This window comes from Panthera leo, chromosome B1, assembly GCF_018350215.1.
Source record: "Panthera leo isolate Ple1 chromosome B1, P.leo_Ple1_pat1.1, whole genome shotgun sequence".
Lineage (NCBI taxonomy): Eukaryota > Metazoa > Chordata > Mammalia > Carnivora > Felidae > Panthera > Panthera leo.
This window is the reverse complement of record NC_056682.1, coordinates 39,602,654-39,623,243: the sequence shown is the minus strand read 5'-3', so window position 1 is coordinate 39,623,243 and position 20,590 is coordinate 39,602,654. Positions and strand designations below refer to the sequence as shown.

The 20,590-nt window shown below is 43.3% G+C and overlaps 1 protein-coding gene and 1 non-coding gene across 5 annotated transcripts in view; one reads left to right on the top strand and one right to left on the bottom strand.

Annotated features, from left to right (window-relative positions):
- CSGALNACT1 (chondroitin sulfate N-acetylgalactosaminyltransferase 1) overlaps positions 1 to 20,590 on the top strand; it is a 339,639-nt gene that overhangs the window by 46,707 nt on the left and 272,342 nt on the right. For 2 of the 4 annotated variants that reach the window (XM_042934685.1, XM_042934692.1), the window contains exon 1: positions 6,946 to 7,040. The exons of 1 other annotated variant lie outside the window; for it this stretch is intronic. The gene's annotated coding sequence lies outside the window, so the exon portion shown is untranslated. Of the gene's footprint in view, positions 1 to 1,488; positions 1,610 to 6,945; positions 7,041 to 20,590 lie in introns of those variants that run through there. One more of the 4 variants, XM_042934686.1, reaches the window with a different exon arrangement.
- On the bottom strand, positions 9,860 to 9,932 carry TRNAE-CUC. Its single transcript has one exon. It is a non-coding gene; the product is annotated as a tRNA-Glu (tRNA).

Sequence of the window (20,590 nt, the reverse complement as noted above, 5' to 3'; positions counted from 1 at the left end):
CCTAGTGCAGGCAGCTAAGATCTTCTTTGGCGCATCTGTACTCTTAGTGTTCCTATGTAGTTGGGCGGGGTACAAAGGAAGGAGTGTGAGTTTTGGAGTTGAATAGCCATGAGTTCCAACCTGGCCTCACCATTTTATTACTCCTGTGATCTTGGACACATAGCTTCCTCATTGGTAAACTGGAGATGATACCATATTTGGGATTCTTGAGAAAAATCAATGAAGTAAGATTTGAAAGTGGCTAGCCCACTCATGCCAGGCATGTCAAAGATGCCACATGCTGTTAGTTTACCCTTTCCTAGTTTTGAAGAGTGTGGGACATCCCAGCAAAGAGGCAGGAAATGGCCACCTGTGGGCAAGCCACATGTCAGCTGGGAATAGAAATAAATTAGGGGACACTCAGTGTTCTTCTTTTTTAATTGCCTGAGATACATTGGGCAATTAAGCTTCTGAAAAATACTAATTCTTTTTTTAAAGCTTATTTATTAAATTTGACAGAGAGAGGGAGAGAGAATGTGGCAGAGGTTGAGAGAGGGGGAGAGAGAGAATCCCAAGCAGGCTCTGCACTGTCAGCATAGAGCCCATCACAGGGCTCAATCTCAAGAACTGTGAGAACATGACCTGAGCTGAAATCGAGTCAGATGCTTAACCGACTGAGCCACCCAGGAGGTCCTCCCACCCCGCTGCAAAAACTAATTTTTAAGTGTAGTAACGTTGACTTAGCAATTTGTACTCTAGAAGCTTTCATATAAGTTTTATTTGTGCCGTCCCTTTATTTATTTATTTTTTAACTTGTTTTATTTTTTATTTTTTAACATTTACATCCAAATTAGTTAGCATGTGTAGTGCAACAATGATTTCAGGAGTAGATTCCTTAGTGGCCCTTGCCCATTTAGCACATCCCCCCTTCCACAACCCCTCCTGTAACCCTCAGTTTGTTTTCCATATTTATGAGTCTCTTCTGCTTTGTCCCCCTCCCTGTTTTTATATTATTTTTGCTTCCCTTCCTTTATGTTCATCTGTTTTGTCTCCTAAAGTCCTCATATGAGTGAAGTTATGTGATTTTTGTCTTTCTCTGACTAATTTCACTTAGCGTAATACCCTCCAGTTTCATCCACATAGTTGCAAATGGCAAGATTTCATTCTTTTTGATTGCCAAGTAATACTCCATTGTGTGTGTGTGTGTGTGTGTGTGTGTGTGTGTGTGTGTATGTATATATATATACATATACGTATATATACGTATATATACGTATATATATATATATATGTATATATATCTTCTTTATCCATTCATCCATCGATGGACATTTGGGCTCTTTCCAGACTTTGGCTATTGTTGATAGTGCTGCTATAAACATGGGGATGCATGTGTCCTTTCGAAATAGCACACCTGTGTCCCTTGGATAAATGCCTAGTAGTGCAATTGCTGGGTCGTAGGGTAGTTCTATTTTCAGTTTTTTGAGGAACCTCCATAATGTTTTCCAGAGTGGCTGCACCAGCTTGCATTCCCATGTGCTGTCCCTTTAAATAGATACTACAGTGCTGGAATACATTACTTCCTGCCATTCAGCATACAAGATTTGATCTACTATATTTCATCACCAAAGTGAGTCCTGTTAAAATTTATTGTTGAACTTGTTGGAATCTCTTCCTTTGTGTCTTTTTCTGCTTCCTCCCCGCCCCACCTTCCTGCAGGAGGGAAATGTTTTCCGCTGCTGTAAAATTGATTGATAAACATTTCAGGTTGAAAATAGCAGTTTTAAAACTTCCAGCTTCTGTCTATTCTCCCTCCAGCACTGCTAAACTATCACTTTTGATGATTACTTACTTTTTATTGGGCCTGACTTGGCACAAGGACTATGAATTCTCCTTTAAAGACATACAAGAGCCTAAAGTCAAATTGCCCTCCAAAATATATTTATATTGAAAGTGTAAATTAAGAAAAAAAAAGAATATGTAAAGATTGACCTGAAATCTCTGAGGTAGCAGCAGGGTTCTGGTGGGGTGGTGAACCACAGAGTCTGTCTTCCTTGGAGAATATGGTGACTGTCTAATTAATCCTTTCTGGGGTACTTTTAGAAGAAATGTCAGAGGGGAGATTGAGGGGTAATTCCATTGAATAACAGGGGAGAATGTGAACTAGACAGTCTACTAGGCAATTCACAGCTCCCGAGCATTAATATAACAGGAGCACAGATGCTGGTGAAGAATTCAGGAGCACGGCCTCCGAAACTGGCAAACCGTAAGGAAGAAATAATTACAGGGTTTCAGCCCAATTTAACGCATTATACAAGAAGTGTTAAATGAAGAAGTTTTACCCTTTAAACATGCTCTCTTTTCTTTTTTCATACAGAAAAGTACAGGCAGTAATAGCAGGAGCATTCATGGACCACTCCCTAGAATTAATGAAGAGTTTTAACGTTGTGCCATGTTTGCCTCAGTGCTTCTGAAATGGAAGAAATAAAGTATTTCTGATAAAGGTGTTCTTTGTTCTCCTGCCTCCCTCCCGGGAGGAGACCACTATGGTGACTTTGGTGTGCTTCTTGTCACCAAACCCACAGTCGTTATGATGATCTACTTCTTTTACAGGAACCGTCCTTTTACAGGTGATTTTACCGCCTTATGACATGTGCCATAAAATAGGCCAGATGACAGCAGCAACCTTGCCCGACTGTTTCTCGGCTGGTCATTATTTCTCGACATCTGGATTATAGACCCTGTTCACTCCCCATCCATTGTCATGCTGTGTTAATTTTTAATTATGCATTTTATGGGATGACAGAGATAATTACAATTAATTTATGCCTTCTTTTTGGTATTTTTTAAAAACACTTTAACTCAGAAGTCGCAGATAATTTATAGGGATAGGGATTAAGCCGATTTACTAGCAACGTTTTCCTGGAAGTATTCCTTCAGGAGGAAGAGTCAAACCTCCAGGGAGTAAATACTTCACACACATAGTCTTGCCTGCTTCCAGGCTGTGAAGTGAAAATAAAAAGTAATTAGTCATTTCCACCTACTGTGGACATGTGCTCCAACCTGGCCTTCACCTGTGTGTTTGGTGTAGTTGCTGACAGGAACAAAGGTTTGGAAGTGGCCTTTAAAAGAGGAAGGCCTCAATCCCCAAGTGCCCCAGGACTCTTTACTGAGCCTCATCTGCCAGCTTATCCTGTGTGGGTCTCAACTTGGAATGTGCTTCAGAAACATCTGGGGAGCCTGGCAAACTCCCCACGCCCAGGCTGCACCAGGGCAATCCTATTCGAGTCTGGGAGCAGACTCCAACATCAGGGGCTCCTACGGCTGGGGATTCCACTGCTTGCCAAGTTGAGAAGCACTTTGTTAAAGCATGCAGCCATCCTGGCCTTCTTCTAGGCCCTTGAACTTGCCCAGGGCTTCCTGGCCCCTGGAGAACTTGCTGTTCCCTGTACTGGAACCACTTTATTCCCTTACATTAAATTATACTTCTTCAGGTGAGCCTTCCTTGACCAGCGCATCCAAAATAGTTCCCCCATCCACCAGCAGCTAGACTGAAGCATTGTACCCTATTTTTTCCTTCTTAGCACCGCATTGAAATTGTCTGTTAATTTGTTCACTTGCTTATTGTCTCCCCTTCCCCAACTAGAATATAACCCCCTTGAGGCCAGGACCTTGCTTTCTTGTTTATCACTGTATTCCTGGTGCCCAGCTTGGTGCCTGGCATCATACATACATATAAAATATTTGTTAAATGAGAATGAATTCTAATATCAATAGGCATCAATGGACCACTGGGCATAACTTTAAGTTCTCTTTCTAATATCTAAAGAAGGGTTAATTTCTTTTCTGAAAAGACGTTCCTGTCTTGTTATAAGCATTTAATCAGAATGTAGGGCAACATATCCTTTAATCTAGCTTTTGCCCTGTTTTCTGATCTTGCCCTCAATATCTCCTAACAACAACAACAACAACAACAACACAGACACAAACATGTATACAATAATAATCAGCTTACGGGGACTTCACATACTTTATCTGATGTCATCCCTTTCTGTGGGATGGACATGATTATGCACAAATGATGAAACAGGCATAGAGCAGTAAAACACCATGTCTAAGTCCACACACGTATAAGAGACAGAACTGGGATATAAATATTGGGTGTCGTATATTGGGACACCATGAGAAGAATGTGTGGACATTAGACCTCTCCAGGGTTAGGGGACACTTGCCACCCCTCCATGTAATGTTGATGGCTGTGCCCTCTCCCCCTGAACTTCTGTGCTTTTTTTGGTTTAAAAACTCATAGGGAATGAATAGGATAGTGAGTACAATTGGAGAAAGGATAGAGAGGTAAGGAGGAGGAAGTCTTTCTCACCTCTTGACTTTCATATGGCACCCTCTTTTTGGGTGCAGTGCTGAGTCTTTGGCTCAAATGTAGTTGAGTACCTTTACTACAGTGGGTTTGTGCATGCCTTGTGGATGTGACTTTCCTAACTCACCGTGAACACTGGGTAGCATGTTTTGTAGGTGAAGAACTGGAGTGGCTTGGCTCTATTTCACTTGATTGGCTTGTAAAGGAAACCCGTCCTCCTCAGTGTATTCCTGGGAATGCCTTAATCATGGGAGACCACAAGTTTCAGGAAAAGATCCTAAAATCTGGAGTGGTCATTAATCAGTGGGTCAGATTCAAAGATGCTGACTAATAGCGATGAAAATATGTCCCCTTGCCAGGACTCCCTTGTGATAGATGCACTTGCACCCTCGTGATGATGGGTGCTGAATTTACCAGTATGCTTTACAACTTAGATGTATGCACTACAGGTATTCCTTTGCAGGTAGGAATTATTGCATTATTCTGACATTAAAACGTAAACAAAACAAGGTAATGTGATCAGCTACTTTGACCTCAGTACCAGACTGAAGGGCTTCCTTCACCCCAATGACTCTTTAAATAAAAACGGTCTCCATCTCTGATACTGTGTTACTTCTAGGCAGTGCTGGTAGAGGCATTATCATTCTTCCTGAGGCTGACCTATCCCACTCGAATGTCCTTATCTTAAATCGCACAGCTTTAAATGAAATAATTGGTAAACAGGTTGGTGACTGAGGTGTTATTGAGCCCCTCAGTTCCCAGGGCTATTAATGGGGAGTTAAATGTTGTAATTGGTTAATGCTTAATTGTACAGTGCCTTTGGACACAGAACTGCTTGATTTATTTGTCAACCAAATGGGAATTTCCTGGGTTTTGTACCAGTATTTCCATCAACACTGTTGGTGTGCTCAAATCCTATTTCACCTCATGCTGCTTTTTTTCTTGAGCTGCCTTCTGGATTTCTCTGACTTGGGTGACTTTGGTCGGTAGGTCAGAAAGGCAGTAGCCTCATGTTGGCTGGACCAGTCAGAGCTTCCCTAGGGCCCCCCTCCTGCCCCTTTCTATACAGCCTTACGGTTACAGTTTCCCCTTTGTGAAGTATTTTTAGCTTGAGGACGGTCTGTTGTGTTGATTTTGCTCTGATAAGGGAAATGAGGGCCCACAGCACAAGGCCAGTGCCTGGAGTCACATCCTGGGGGGACCCTGACCTTTAGAGGCATCTGTGGCACAGGAGCGACAGACATTTATTACCATTATTTACTCTTTCCCCATCAAAATGATTCCTCTTCTTCCTTTGTGGTCAGAGACAAAAAAGAGATTCTTCTGGATGTTTTGTGGACTTCAGGCTGGGAAAAGGCACTCCTTTAAACCTGATTCAGTGTATTCCAGTGTCTGATTTTAGCACTGGCATTTTTCACATTCTTGATTGCCTGCACGACAGTGGCCTGACTGCAACCGGAGGTGACCATCAGTCTCCACTGCGGTTTTCCTTTTAGGAAGTAATGTTTCCTTTGAGGATGTTGAGGAAATTCTGTTCCCCACAACATAGATATGGGTGGAGCCGGGCTTGGGTTCACACACCACAGGGACAATGACCCTTTGCTGTTTTGTGAAATCCTCTTTGAGCTGGAAATAGAATTTTCCTTAATTTAAATGAGTTAAATGTTAAATTGGGGAGGGTTGGTGGGTTCACTGACAAAGGAAAGGGTATGAACCACTCTCTTCCATGCTGTGGCTTCCTCTGTAAGGGCCGTGTGTGATTGTAGGGTGGGGAGACTTTAGAAATCTATTTTTAAATAGATTTTTAAAGAGAGTATTAGTGGTGCTTTGGAAAAGCTCATCTAACCCCCTATGTAACAGGGGTCCAAGTGTGACTCAGATGCCCTGTTACTCTTCTTGTCTCCTCTTTGGCAGCACTTTCATTGATTGCCTTGTTTTTCCAGGCAGGGGTGGGGGAGGCAGTGGCAGAGGAAGGGAGAGTGTGGGGATGGCCAAGTGATTTGCCTAATTAACCAGTAAGTGTGGCTGGTTTGGGGGACTCTTATTCTTTCATTCCTTCAAACCTTTTAGAACATCTGGCATGTGCAGGGTAGAGTGTTAGTCTTCCTGGAGGCTGGAAGAGCGGATGGCTGGTTGTTGGGAGGATGGAGCAGCCAGATCACCACACGCTGCACGCGAGGCCTCTGAGAGCTAGGTGTCAGGTGAGCGAAGAAGAGCCAGTGTCTCCCTGGGAATGGGCAGTTGCTCAGAGAACACTGATAGGTGTAGCTTACCTGGAGGAAAACTAAAATTAGCCATACTGCGTAGCTCAAGGTTTGGATATTGTGCAGGACTTTGTTTAGAATATGTTTTTAAGTGAATGAATCTGGTAACTTTGTATCAACCAGTGAGACTTGCAAGCCAGAAGACGATTCCTTGTATTTGACTAAACTTTGTTTTCCCATGTGAGATACTACGTGGCCTGGCTGATAGTAATCAGTCCTCCAGTTACTTGAGTCTCTTAGGAGAAGTAAGCCCCTTCTTGTGATGTAACAACCTTGAGCAAGTTCCCTTCTGAATTTCCCTGACTAGGATGGTTTTGGTCAGTGGATTAGAAGGGCAGCAGCCTCGTGTTGGCTGGACCCCTCAAGCTGGTCAGAGCGGTTCTGCAGCCTTCTCCTACCCCTTTCTACATATCCTTAGGGGTGTAAGTATCCCTTTGGGAACTATTCTTAGCCTGAAGACTGTTCATGGTGTTGATTTTGATCAGATAAGATAAGGAGGGAAGTTAGAGCACACCAGGAAGGGGGCTGAGGAGGGTGTGTGTTGGAGGGGAGGGATCCCAGTCCTTGGCTCTGGTCTAAGAGTGGGGCTGTTGCAGGGCTGGGCTACATTTACTCTCTTTAGTGGAGACCTGTGAAAAACCTAGAGAAGACCCAGTGCTTTTCCTCCTAGACCAGACCCATGACAGCTTGGTGCTTGTCAGGTAGGAGCCATTAATATGGCACGTGAGGCTTTGATTTGGGGCTTGAGGATTTGGTATGATGGGGACACATGGGGCTTGGGGAGGAGTGAGAGAGGATGTGCATCCAGGAGGGCTAGACAGTATATAACAAGGTTCAGGATGGGAAAACCTAGGTGAATACAGGGCACAACCAGTGGCTCAATTGGGAGGGTTTGGAGTGTGAAGGGGAGAGGTGGGAAGGTGGGAAAGTTGCCAAGAGCGCATACGGACTAAGGCGTTTGGACTTTATTCAGGTAACAGAGGTCACTGAAGACTTCGGTGAAGGGTGTGATGTGATCAAATCTCCATTTTTGGGAGATTCATCTTGTAATAGTGGATGGTGGACAGGAAGGCTTTCTATCAGAGACTATGGTAATGGTCTAAACAGTATTTATGGTAATGTGTAAAACAGCTGTGAAGCCAGTCAGATGTTTTGCCAGAGCTATAAGAATCTCAGGTCCTACAGAAAATAATTTCTCAAATAGAAGAGCGATTTAGGGATGACATATGATAAGAATTTTCATTAATGAATTGACAAAGCTTCTTTAAGATTAGTGTGTCTGTGGAGATTGGTTTGTGTGTGTATATTAGTTTGTTATGTTTGATATTGTCTTGAAGTTAAACACATGTACTCTGGAGCCAGACTGCCTGGATTTAACAATGATTTTTTTTAATGTTCTTTTTTAAATTTATTTTTTAGAGACAAAGAGAGACAGGGCGTGAGTGGGGCAGGGACCGAGAGAGGGAGACACAGAATCCGAAGCAGGCTCCAGGCTCTAGGCTCTGAGCTGTCAGCATAGAACCAGATGTGGGGCTCAAGCTCACGAACCATGAGATCATGACTTGAGCTGAAGTCAGATGCTTAACTGACTGAGCCACCCAGGTGCCTCCAGACTCCCTGGATTTAAAGCCCAGCCTCAGCATTTATAGCCGTGAAACCTTAGGTAAATTACCTAACCTTTCTGTGCCTCAGTACTTGCCACCTAGGATGTGCTTCATGAGGGTTAATGTCATTGTCATCATCATCCTTATCATTAGAATCATTCATTTTTGAGAGAGCAAGAACACACGTGCACTGGGGAGGGGCAGAGAGAGAGGGAGACAGAGGATCCGAAGCCCGCTCAGCGGTGCTGACAGCAGAGAGCCCAATAGCACCATTCATTTCTAACACAGAGATTCATTTCTAACATTTCATTACTTCACAGAGATAGGATCTTTTCAGTGTCCCAAGTTTACCTGTTTAAGAATAGCATTTGGCTGAGAGTACAGACCCCTCTGCCACCACTGCATGATTTTAAACTCTAAAGGGCTTATTTTCTTAATAAGAAGACTGGAGGTAGAGTTGCTCTCACTGCCTTGGTGACTTAAGGATGTCAGGGTAACTGAGATTCTCTTGGTCTCATTTCTTCATTGGCTCAAGAAGGCTGCTGCAGCTCCAGCCATGAAGTCTGTCAGACTAAAGGAAAAAGAATGAAGGGTAGAAGACCAAAAGGGTAACTGCCAGTTGAATAAGCTCTCTTTACAATTCTTTTCTAGAAACCCAGCCTAAGGACTTCCATTGATACCTTACTGGCCATCTCTGTCTTCCAGGGATGTGGAAAAAGTAATTTTCTCTGGGCATTTTGCCCCCCTCAAGAATACAGGTGTTCTGTTTCAAAGGAAAAAAAGAGAAGGATGGGTACTGTATGGGCACTAGCAGTCTTTGCCACAGTGGGAGGCACTGCAGGAAAGCTACCTCAAGGCCTTCAATGAATTTTGCCTATTTCTAAATTAGCAATTGGATTGCCTTCTCCCAGATTGACAGCTCCTGGTAGTATAATCATTGACATTTTTAGCGTGTATTCAGCTTTTGCCATTAGCAAATTTGTTCAAGAAAGAAAAGACGATTACAGAAAGATAAAGGAACATAAAATGTTTTAAATTCAATTGTCAGTATAGGTGTCGGGGTTGGGGGGGGGGGTCTTAGTTTATACCTAAAGATACATTCTGTGTATCACATAATAGATACTCCCTGAGGTGAGGTGGTGAGGTGCCCAAGAATTTCCTTTTTTTAAAGATTAATACTTCATTCCAATGTATATACCACATTTTGTTTATCTACTCATTGTTGATAGACAGTTGGGTTGCTTCCAACTTTTGGCTATTACAAATAATGCTACTAAGGGGTGGCTGGGTGGCTCAGTTGGTTAAGCGTCTGACTCTTGACTTGGGCTCAGGTCATGATCTCACGGTTCCCACGTGGGTTCGAGCCCTGCATTGGGCTCTGCACTGACAGTGCCAAGCCTGCTTGGGATTCTGTCTCCCTCTCTCTCTGCCCCTCCCCCGCTTGCTCTATCTCTCTCTCAAAATAAATGAAAGTAAACTTAAAAAAACCCCAAATAATGCTACTGTGAATGTGAGCATACAAATATTTCTTTGAGACTGTGCTCTCAATTCTTTTGGGTATATATCTAAAAGTGGAATTACTGGATCATTTTAAAACTATCATTATTATTATTATTATTATTTTTAAATAGACTCCACACCCAACGTGGGGCTTGAACCCACAACCCCGAGATTGAGAGTCACATGCTCTACTGACTGAGCCAGCCAGGCACTCTGCATATGATAATTTTTAAACAGTTGTTTGAGGAACAGCCATGCCATTTTCCACAGCAGCTGCATCATTTTACATTCCCAGAAGCAATGCACAAAAATTCCAGTTTCTCCATATCCTCGCCAACGTGTATTGTTTCTTGGTTTTTGTTTGTTTTCTGTTTTTTTTGGATAGTAGCCATCCTAATAGGTGTGAGGTACTTAAGTTTTAAATCAGTACCAAGAGTGCCTCCAGACTGACCTCTTCCGGAATCACTGCTCCTTTGCCCATCCTTGTTCCTCTTTGGGCAAGTTACTTAGCCTGTGAACCTGTTTCATTTTCTGTACAATGTAAATGTCTCTATGGAAGGGTTGTATGGATGTTGTTGAGATTATGCCCTATGCTGTGTGCCCATTCCAGTATTTTTATTGCCCTGGAAAAGCTAAAAGCATTAACAAAAGTACATGTTTATTAATATTCCCATTGTACCTAGCTGTAGTTTTTTTTCCTACATCCTAACCAAAAACGCAATGTTTCCAAAGTAGAGAGAGTATTGGTCTTCGAACCAGGAGGCGTGGAATTGAATTCCAGCTTTCCTACTTTTTAGTTGAGGGAACTAGGACAAATATCCGGGTCTTATTTTCTTTATTTGTGAGAAATGGCACGACAGTGGGCACCTCATGGGACTGCTCTTTTACAACTACCTCTTCCTACCTCCCCTCAACAGCTTACAGGTTTTTCCCCCCAACTTTATTGAATTTTATCAACATGTAACACGTGTGAGTTTAAGGTGTACAATGTGGTAATTTGACACACATATCTACTGCAAAATGATTACCACGATAAGGTTGGCTAACACCTCCATCCCCTGAGATACTTTTTACATGTGTGGTCATAACATTTAAGATCTACTTTCATAACAACTTTCAAGTATATAATACAGCATTGTTTTTAATGTTTATTTAGTTTTGAGGGAGAGAGAGAGAGAGAGAGAGAGAGAGGAGAGAGAGAGAGAGAATGTGCATGGTAGAGGGGCTGAGAGTGAGGGAGACAGAGGATCTGAGGCGGGCGCTGCGCTGACAACAGAGAGCCAGCCCAATGGGGCTTGAACTCACGAACTGTGAGATCATGACCTGAGCCAAAGGTGGATGCTTAACCAACTGAGCCACCCAGGTGCCCCCATAATACAGTATGCTGCACATTAGATCCCCGGAATTTATTCACTGTGTGGCTGGGAATTTGTCCTCTTTGAGCAATGTCTCCCTGTTGCACGTACCCTCTAGCCTAGGAAACACCATTCTACTCTCTGTCCCTGTGAATTCATCTCTTTTAGATTCCACATGTGAGAATGTCAGGTATTTGTCTTTCTCTGTCTGGCTTATCTCATTTTAGCAGAGGGCCCTCAAGGTCCATCCGTGTTGTCACAAATGGCAGGATTTCCTTCTTTTTTAATGGCTGAATGATATATTCCATTGTATTTATGTACCATGCCTTCGCTATCGTTCATCTGTCGATGGTCACTTTCTGTGTCTTGGCTACTGTAAGTAATGCTTCAGTGAACCTGGAGGGGCAGGTATCTCTTTGAGATAGTGTTCTCATTTCCTTGGGATATAGTCAGTCACAAGTGGGATTCTAAGAGCCTAAATTTTGCTACCACCTTATAACTTCCCAGTCACTATTCACCTGTTGAAGTTCAAGCTTTCCTGCAAGCTGCTCTGACCCTTCTCACTGTGAATCTGATTGTCAGGTCAGAGATGTGCTGGCCTCCATCTTCCTCGAATTTTTTTTTTTTTTTTGCCAGATCTGACATCCATACTTGACTACTTTATTCTTGACCTTCCTTTTTGGTTCCTGGGACACCACTTACCTTTGATTTTCCTTTCCCTTTAGATAGTTCTTTCTCAGGGCACCTGGGTGGCTCAGTCTGTTATGCGTCTGACTCTTGGTCTCGGTTCAGGTCATGATCTTGTGAGATCTTGTGAGTCTGAGCCCTGCATCGGGCTCTGTGCTGTCAGTGCAGAGCCTGCTTGGGATTCTCTCTCTCTCCTCTCTGTCCCTGCCTCTCCCCTGCTTATACCTTCTTTCTGTCAAAATATATAAATAAACTTAAAAAAATTTAGATAGTTCTCTCTCAATATCCTATTTCTCTCTTTTGAGTTCTCTTTAGTCTCTCCAGGTGGGGTGTCACCCTTCACATATATTCTGATGACCCTTGAATCTGTATTTCCAGACCTACTTTTCTGAACTCCAGACTCCAGGTTACAGCTCCCTCCTGAGCTCCTTAAAGTCAGCACATCCCAAAGTGAGCTCATTCCCCATTGCTCTACTCAGCCCCAGCAAGGTCCCCCAAACAGCTGGGCCCACCCTGTGGTGCTGGCTGGTACTGGGTTCCCAGGAGCTCCGGTGCCCCTCCCTCTCTGATGCCACACCCCTCACCCCCCGCTGCCCTTGGCTCAGTCTCCACATTTTCCTGACCATCACTCTTGCTCTTCCTTCCGTTCCACTTCTGCCCTGCCCTGGTACTTGATGCCTAGCTGTCTTGCAGGGAGATGGCCCGACCTCCCCCAGGGCTGATCTGGTTCACCATTCTGTCTGGACACCCTCCCTGCCATTACTATTCCTCTGCCTGAACTCCTACCCGTTCACCTTATACCAAGACCAGAGATCTGGGTGTCATTCTGGACTCCTCCTCATTCCTCTCCCTTGGGACCCACAGCTGAGTGTCATTAAGACTGAAATTACTGCTTGGCTCCCAAGTGTTCCCTCCATGCCTTCACCATCAGTTTTCTTTTTGGGGCCATGATCATCTCTCCTTGTTGCCGTTGCTTCAGCCTCATGTTTACTTGCTTTGTCCCATTCTGCCCCCCCCCCTCCTTTTTTTTAAATTAAAAAATTTTTTAAATGTTCATTTATTTTTGAGAGAGAGAGAGAGCGTGCAAGTTCGGGGGAGGAGTGCAGAGAGAGAGGGAGACACAGAATCTCAAGCAGGGCCAGGCTTGGAGCTGTCAGCACAGAGCTCGAAGTGGGGCTTGAACCCACGGACCTTGAGATCATGACCTGAGCCGAAGTCGGGTGCTCAACCGACTGAGCCACCCAGGCGCCCCTCTCTGTCCCCATCCTTGCCTCTTCCTGGCCATCCTCCACCCTGCTGTTAGATCCTACAATGCTGATGCTCTGAGCTGCTTAAAACTTGCACATCCCCTTGGTGTGGGATCAAGGACCAATTCCTATGAATGGCACACATGAGCCCTCTGTGATCTGTTCTCGCCATATTCATCTCCTGCCTTAACCCCCTGCACTTCTGAGCTACAGCAAACCACTTGGGATTGCTTCTCATATTTGTATTCATTTGCACACACTGCCTTCTGCTTGGAAGGCTCTCTCTACCTTGTCTTCCTGGGAAATTCCTACTCATCATTTAAGATTCAGCTCCATTATAGTCCTCTCTGTCATAATGAGAGCAGCTAACATTTGCATGTGCTTCCTGTGTGCCAGTCACTGCTCTAAATGGTCTACATGCACTTGTGGGGTTCTCACAACAACCCTCTTGTGGTACCTGTAGGGTAGGCACCATTATGATCATCTTCATTTTACAGTTGGGAAACAGAGGCAGAGAGAGGTTAAATGTCCTGTGCAAGTCACACAGCTAGCAAATGGGAGGCTGGGACCTGAAGACTTTGGGCTCTTAACCCTGGAGCAGCCCTGGCTATGTTAGGCAGAGGCGGCCACTCCCTCCTTGTGCTAGCCGGCCCTCGCCTGACCCAAATACATCCCTGTTGTGGCATTTAGTATACTCTCTTCCAGTACACAATGAGCCCCTTGGGGGTAGCATGCTTAGATCCTAGTGTGGGGACCCTGACTTGCCCATTTAGATACCCTCATTGCCTAGTGGTACATACTCATCAGAATTCTTTTGAAGAATAACTGAAGGAATATACTGAATATTAGTTGAATGCATGATCAGTGAAAACCTTTGTAAGGTGGAAAACAAGGATTGGCCAGTTTGGGGCAAATCTGGCTTCTTGCCTGATTTTGCACTGCCCACAAGCTAAGAGTGGTTTTAATAGATAACATATTTGCGATAGATCTGATGAGAGGGAACACTAATTCTAAACCTCAATTAAGTGAAATGTTATCCTTCTCAAAAGAATCCTGTTTTTCTTCGTTTGATCTATGTTATTTTCAATTGCTGTTACTATCTTTTGAATTTTGTCAATAACAAATTTGAGGAAATGTGTGTGTTCTCTTATTATGTAAGTAAGTACCTGCAGAGTATCCTCAGTTGTGCCCCTCGGTTCACAAACCCTAAAATATTTACTCTTCGGCCTTTTTCTAGAAGAGTTTAACCCCTGCTCAAAGTGCTATTTAAATAACAGTAACACTATTATCGTTATATTATGACAGGGGGATTAAAAAATGTAAAATGTTTGGGGCACCTGAGTGGCTTAGTGGGTTAAACGTCTGACTTCAGTTCAGACCATGATCTCATGGTTAGTGGGTTTGAGCTCTGCATCTGACTCACTGCTGTCAGAGCAGAGTCTGCTTTGGATCCTCTGTCCCCTCCCCCCCCCCCCCCCTCCCCTGCTCATGCTGTCTCTCAAAATTAAATAAATAAACTTTAAAAAATTTTTGAAGAAAAAAGTAAAATGTTCTGGGTGAACTTGTCTGATTATATGGGATAAAGCTTGTGAAGCCTTGGGCAGTAAGGGCTAAACAAATGTTATTTTTCTCTTTTCCATTCCTAGACCTAATTTAGGGTAATATGTAGTTAGTTGGTATGAGGGGAGGTGACTTAAAAAATATGATGCACAGTATCTTGCTTCACTGGGTTATCCTACTCAGTGGTGTCTAGGGCAGAATGTGTAAAATTTAAGTTGGAGACAATCTTTTTGACACAGTTAGGGCCCGAAATTCCTGATGACAATGACCTGGACTGTAGGACATCTAATTATTTATGATGCCTTGGAGAAAGGCAAAACTCAGCAGGAGCCATAAACAATCTTTCTACACATTTTTTTAAAAGACTACTTATAGGCTTATGTCTACATATATATTTTTTGCTACTGGTCTTAGATCTTTAAAGTCTTTAAAAATTTATATTCAGAGTGTTTCTCTGTTCATTTTTCATTTTATTAAGAAGAAACTATAAATAAAACTTAACAATGCCATCGTTTTTCATTAGTCCTAATGGCTTTGTGACAGGATGAAAGCTGACGTACAGTAACGTTTGATTTTTTTTCTTCCTCAAATGCTGTCGGGCTAGATCATTTAGAAATATTGCAAAATATTCGGTATTGAAGGAGAAAGCTTTTGACTCCAAATTAAAAAAACAACAACAACAAAACAAGACATATGCATTACATTATAGGAAACCTTCCTAACTTTTGGAAGCTCTTCTAAATCACACGTATTCCTTTGTCTTCACATTGTTGTTTCCTTTATTTTCACAATCTCTGCCCCAACCTGAAATGCCAGTGTTTTTATTTCATCATGCTTCAAATTTACCTTGAATTAAAATCTGATTTCTTAGGTTCTTATTCTGGAGCCAATTGTACAGTTATTTTAACAGGAGGATTTTAGGCCTGTATGGATCCAACCACATTGTTTACAAGGAAGAGAGTGAGGAGAGAGATTATGACAGACATTCATGGTCATATGACTAGGTAGTGGCAGAGCAAAGACAGCCCAGATGAGACCCATGTGCTACAATTTTCTAGCTGAATTTTTTCCCCCTTTTGTAAGTTTTCAGGGATGAAATCATCCAGAAACTTGAGTGGGAAGAAATAACCAAAGTCCAAGTTCTTATTTTTAAAATTAAGTTATGATGATTTAAATTATTTCCAATTCTGTAGACATTTAAAATTGAGTCAGTGGTTTTAGAAAAATAATAACAATGTAATGGATTTCATGTCAGTGTAACTATAGATAGATTTTCTCGGGACTTGACATCATTGTTCATAGTGTTAAGAGATGCTGAAGTACTAAGCCCTTGGCATCTAAATTCAAAGCAAGATGAGAGATGTGTGTGAGCTGGTGGGGTCTCAGCCTTGGTCTCCCAGACTCACCAGGTGGGAGGCGCTGGGGCTGTTTTGCAGACGTGGCTCTTCTGTGTGTCATCTTTGCTGCACAGACTCTTGGAGACCTTGTACATTTGTGCAGTGGCTCATTTTAGAAAATAACCTGTAATTCTGTGCCTGTGTCTTCTGTTTTATTAATGGGTTTTTTTTTCCTTCAGACAGCTGCCTGCATTGGCCTAAGGGCCAAGTGGGAAGAGCTGAGTAACTGTAGAAGGGCTCAGAAGCACACATAGTCATCACTTCAAGTGTTTTCCTTAACATTTAAGGAAACCCATGCTCTTTCCCTTTCCAGAAGGTCTCATGGACACTAACTGAATATTCTCAAAGGCTGGAGTGCAGTATGCAACACGCATACGTACGTGCCTGTCCGCCTGAGAAAGCTGTCATGTTCACCAGTCCTGGCTGCAGTCCCAGGTCAACGCCACTGTGATCTTCATTGTGTACAGTGGTCTCTGTTTTGTTTTTTTAACTTTTTATCTTTCTGAAAAATTAATTATGAGAGTTGTGCTTTCTAAGGTTTGCCATTAAGGATAATTCAGTGATTCCATTTGGAACACAAGACCCGAAATGGGGGCAGATCTCTCTACAAAATGGGAAGCATCAAGATAGGTGTTAATACTGTACTTACTGCATGTTTATGGGTAGTTGCCAAAAGCATACTCATTTTCTGGAACACTGTGTTCTGACTCTAGTTTGTACATCTGTTGTATCTTTCCAGCCAAAAGGAAGTGGAAAGTTGTGAAAATATCAGGCGAGTTTGGGGCCACTTAGTTATTTCAAGTCACAAGTTTCCTTTCACCTGATTAACCTACTCCCTTAATGGTATACGATTGCTCCTGGAAAAATATTAAAATGTATATTTATTGAGAACCTCAGTGTGTGTGTTAACTTTGTTACTGAGTGTAAGGAAGAACAGGTGGCAAATGTCAGTACAGACTGGTTGCCCCTGCGAGAGCTGGGGTTAGATGGGTGTGAAGTCTGGGTGATTGGGACTGGGGCTAGTGCCCAGGCAGTTGGGTGGACTGGTATCAAAACTGGTTGATTACACACAGGTAAGAACTAAAGACCTATATGCGAATGAATGGGGACTTCCCATGGAAAAAGGTGGTCCCAAAGAAAGTCTTGGGTAGGGAGTGGAGTCAGTTGGGCAGAAATCAGGTAAGGTGTGATCAAGCCTGAAGCTCTGACAGGAGGCTGCATTAGTCATGACCCACTCAGTCAAACAGAAGCCTTTTAATGCCAGGACTTAGTTATAAAAGTCTTTGGAAGACCGGAAAGCCAAGTAGGGGATGATGAGGTCACACAGAGATTAGCAGTAGCAGGAAATCACTACCACCCCTGAGGCTGGTAGAACAAAGAGAGGGGAGTTATTGTTATCAGAGGCCAAGAGCCAAATCTATATGGAGGCTCCCAGAAGCAGCGACCATAGAGGGAAGGCCTGTCTGGTGGGAGCTAGAACCATGGAGAAGACAAAGCTGCTGCTGGAGATACCATTCAGAGCAGAGAGAGGAAAGGGAAGAAGCACTCTGGCTTCTTCCTCTCTCCCATCCTCCAGTCTTCTCTGGAGCCAGTCAGCAAGTGAACATGGGAAAGATAGTTTGCAGGGGAAGGGCGGGGAGTGGATCAAATTACAAATAGACAAATGACCTTGTGTGGATGAGAGCCTAGGGCAGCGTTGGAGGGAGAGTCACTATTGGCAAGTTTTGAGCTGACAGGAGACCAGAGCCTGAAAGCTTCCATTGGAGCAGCAGAACAAGCCTTCCACAAAGAGTCAGAGAGCCCAGTGTGTCAGACCCATCTGATCTTCCCAGGCTTGTGCCTGAGAGTCTTGTGTGAGGCAAGCGTGTATCTGTCCTCTCTGACCCAATGCAAGCTCAGCCAGATTTGGGAGAGGTGGGGCCTTTTCAGGAAGCAGGCTTTCTCTTTGTTGGATTCCTAAGGCCACGTGGGGGCTCAGCAGCTGGACTTTGACCAGGGATCCCTAAAACCTATCTTTTTTAAGTGGCTGAAGGTGTCTGGATGAGTGATGAAGAATCATGACCATGAGTACTAAAAGAAGGAAAAGTTCTGTGTAAAAAGGTCCTCTCAGGACTTTGTGTCCCGGATGGCCTCAGAGGCAACACTTTTCTGAGATAGCCATATAAATTCTCAGCCATGAATTTGGGCATCTTCTGGTCTCTGTCCCCCTTCCAGTCACTCTGTGTAGACAATTGCCATTTAATCATTCTCTTCATCATTATCAGCATCTCCAGTGTCTCCATCACAGACATCAAACTTGCTGGAGGTAGGACAGTGTTATCTGCATCGCAGAGAAGGGATGGGTTCAGCTATTTGTAGCAATGGTTCATTATCACTTATTGAACTAAGAATATACACCAGGTGCCATGCAAAGTGCTTTACGAACAGTTGGTTGGTGGTGCTCAGACTTCAGTGTGACTCAGAATCACCAACAGGACTTGTTAAAATACAGGTAGCTTCCCCTCTTGACGACTTTCCATCTGCTTCTGGTACAGCAGGTCTAGTGTGGTCCCTGAGGATGTGCATTTCTCACTAGTTTCCAGACGGTGCTGATGCTGTTCACCCCAGGACACACTTAGAGAACCACTGCATCAGTGCCGTGCCTCTTCACAAAGATATGGGCAGGTCTTGTACTCTCTGTCCTGCAGCCGAGTTCAAGGCTACATGGCTGGGAAGCAGTTTAGGGAGGTCATTGTTTGGGTCAGCTGTTGGTGTCTCCACTAAGCCTAATGACGCAGGCCTGGCCCATCATTAGGGCTTTGATGCAGCAAGCCTGGATGGCTGCCACCCTCAGTGAAATTTGTAATTTGGTCTTATAACCCTTATGGATTTCTTTCTTAAATTTTATTCTGTGGTGAAAGTGAATTAGCAGGTTACATTAAAAAAAAAAAAAAGTGACCTGGTTTGGGTTGGTTAGTGGACTTTTACCTTTTGGTACAAAATGCCCCTGCTACCTGAGGCTGGTGGCTTGTCCGAGGCAGTGAGACCTAGAGGCCCCATGCTGTGGCATTCAGGTGGGATCCTGTGCACGCTCAGCTGTCCTCTGTCTGGGACTTCCCAGGTGCCTGGGGGGACACCTGGACTCACCGCCTGCAGTGTGGGGCATTTGCCACCATGCTCAAATGTCTTTCCCTCACCTCAACGATGTGTGTGGCCTGTTGTCCACCATTTTGTTTCACAGTAAACCAAGGATCTTTTTAATAAACCCAGTCTCCTGCATTGATGAATATGGCGGTCATCCCATGACTTTCACAGAGTGGTTAGCTCATACATTTCACCAGCAAACTCTACCTAACTTCTCAAGTCACCACTGAACAAAGCAGGCCATGGGAAGGCCTAAGGCTTGAAGGATAAAAAGGGTGAGATAGTGAGCATAACACACCACTTCCTTTCCTACTGGATTTGAATAACATATTAATTATTAATTCAGAGTATCTTTATTGTTCCATCTGCAAACTGCAAATGTGAATTCCAGCCATGTATTTTTAAACAGCTCTATTATGATCAAACAAATTTGAATATCTCATGCAGTTTATTACAAGTGGGCTTTGCTTAGAAGGAAAAAGCTGTTTTATGTATGGTTTCTGTTTTTTCATTTTGGCAAACTGTAGCCAAATTCCAAGTTAGGAGAAATGTGAGCTGTTTACTATTTAATAGTTTCATATATCATACTTGCAGTAGCTTCTGTCATGTTTCCTTTGCGGAAATAGTGAGTTAAGACCCACAGTAGGGAAATCTATGTCCTGGGACCTGGACTAGATTGGAAGAATTGATGAATTTATAGGAATGTGGATAACTAATATGGATAATAAAGACTTAAAAACAGCTTTACTTAGCTCTAAATGCAGTTAATGCTGCCTTCTGGAAAGAAAGGATGTAAAATTACATTTTCTGTAAGAGATGTAGATTTCTTTAGAAATCGATTCCAAAAGTATTCATGTATTAATTGCTCAATCAATATTAAGCAATCTATTAGACAATAACTACTTGCCACCTTTATTTTGAAACACAGTTTTATTCAGATTCTGGTAAATTTGCACCTGCAGTTTTCTAGTTATCTCTAAAATATAGTATTGTGTTTTGTATAATGGGTTTAATACATAGAATTATGTAGAATTTTTAAGGCGAAGCCAGAGTCTTCTGTAATCCTGCATATCAGTTATTTATTGCTGCATAGCAAACCCTTCCACAAAACATAGTGGCTGAAAACAAACACAGTCATTTATTGAGTCCACAAATAGGCACTTTGGGCAGAGCTTGGCGTGGAAAGCTTGCACATCGTGCACATCAGCTGGGGCAGTCCAAAGGCAGTGGGCAGTTGGGGAATGTGGGGGTGAGGTGGGGAGGGGCTACAGAATCCTCTTCCAAGACAGCCATTAACCTGGCTGGCGAGTTGGTGCTAGCTGTAGACTGGGATCCTGCTTAGCTGGGGCAGAGGGCCTGGGGCCTTGGTTCCTCTTCCTGTAACCACGGTAGAAACACCCAGGCTGGGTTCTAAAAATGATCATCCTGAGAGAGCCAGGTAGAAAGTGGTGTAGTCTTCTGACAGCTTTGGGAGTTTCATGGTATTCTGCTCTGTTCTA